This window comes from Numida meleagris, unplaced genomic scaffold (genome assembly GCF_002078875.1).
Source record: "Numida meleagris isolate 19003 breed g44 Domestic line unplaced genomic scaffold, NumMel1.0 unplaced_Scaffold702, whole genome shotgun sequence".
Taxonomy (NCBI): Eukaryota; Metazoa; Chordata; class Aves; order Galliformes; family Numididae; genus Numida; species Numida meleagris.
The window spans coordinates 1,762-2,799 of record NW_018364917.1 but is presented as its reverse complement, the minus strand read 5'-3'; the positions used below and the strand labels follow the sequence as shown (position 1 = coordinate 2,799).

General features: G+C 63.5%; 1 long non-coding RNA gene across 1 annotated transcript in view; it reads left to right on the top strand.

The window, feature by feature from the left end:
- The first annotated feature begins 126 nt into the window (after positions 1 to 126).
- Positions 127 to 1,038, top strand: part of LOC110391983 — a 2,424-nt gene continuing 1,512 nt past the window's right edge. Inside the window, exon 1 of the long non-coding RNA XR_002434197.1 lies at positions 127 to 272. This is a non-coding gene — a long non-coding RNA (uncharacterized LOC110391983). The remainder of the gene's footprint in view (positions 273 to 1,038) is intronic.

Below are 1,038 nucleotides of genomic sequence, written 5' to 3'. Positions count from 1 at the left end.
CCATTTCCATCCCATAATATCCGCTTCCATTCCCCCCCCTCCCTCTGCCTCCGTGGCCTCTCCCAGGCCACGCCCCTTTCCCCTAGGCCACGCCCCCTCCTCTCCCTGCCGCGCATGCGCCGCTCGCCCTTGCTCCCCTCCTCCTTCCCGCGCTGTGAGCCGGAAGTGATCGCCCTCGACCGTTAGGGTGACCCGGAAGCGGAAGTCAAAGGGGAGAGATGCGCCTGCGAGCGGAGGGGCCGCAGCGGAGCGGAGAGGAACGGAGCCGCCGTGTGAGGGGGGAGGGGATACTGGGGTGCTGGGGGGCTGGAGGACTAGGAACTGGGGGGCTGGGGTGCCGGGATAATGGGATACTGGAGGACTCGGGTGCTCGGAGACTGGGGTGCTGGAGGACTGTGGAGCTGGGGTGCTGGAGGACTTGGGGCCTGGAATAATGGGATGCTGGAGGATTGGAGTGCTGGGATGCTGGAGGACTGGGGTGCCGGGATAATGGGATACTGGAGGACTGGGGTGCTCAGATATTGGGGTGCTGGAGGACTGGGATATTGGGGTGTTGGAGGACTGGGGTGCTGGAATAATGGGATATTGGAGGACTGGGGTGCTGGACGGCTGGGGTACTGGAGGACTTGGGGCCTGGAATAATAGGATACTGGAAGATTAGGGCATTGGAACACTGGGATGTTGGAGGATTGGAGTGCTCGGGGACTGGGATGCTGGGGTGCTGGGGGACTGGGGTGCTGGGGGACTGGGGTGCTGGGGGACTGAGGTGCTGGGATACTGGGGTGCTGGAGAACTGGGATATTGGGGTGCTGGAGGACCGGGGGGCCGGGATGGTGGAGGAATGGGGTGTTGGAGGACTGGGGTGCTGCCGTAATGGGATACTAGAGGAATGGGGTGCCAGGATACTGGGATGCTGGGGGACTGGGGGGCTGGGATACTGGGGTGCTGGAGGACTGGGGTGTTCAGATACTGGGGTGCTGGAGGACTGGGGTGCTCGGGTACTGGAGGACTGGAATAATGGGATGCTGGAGGACTGGG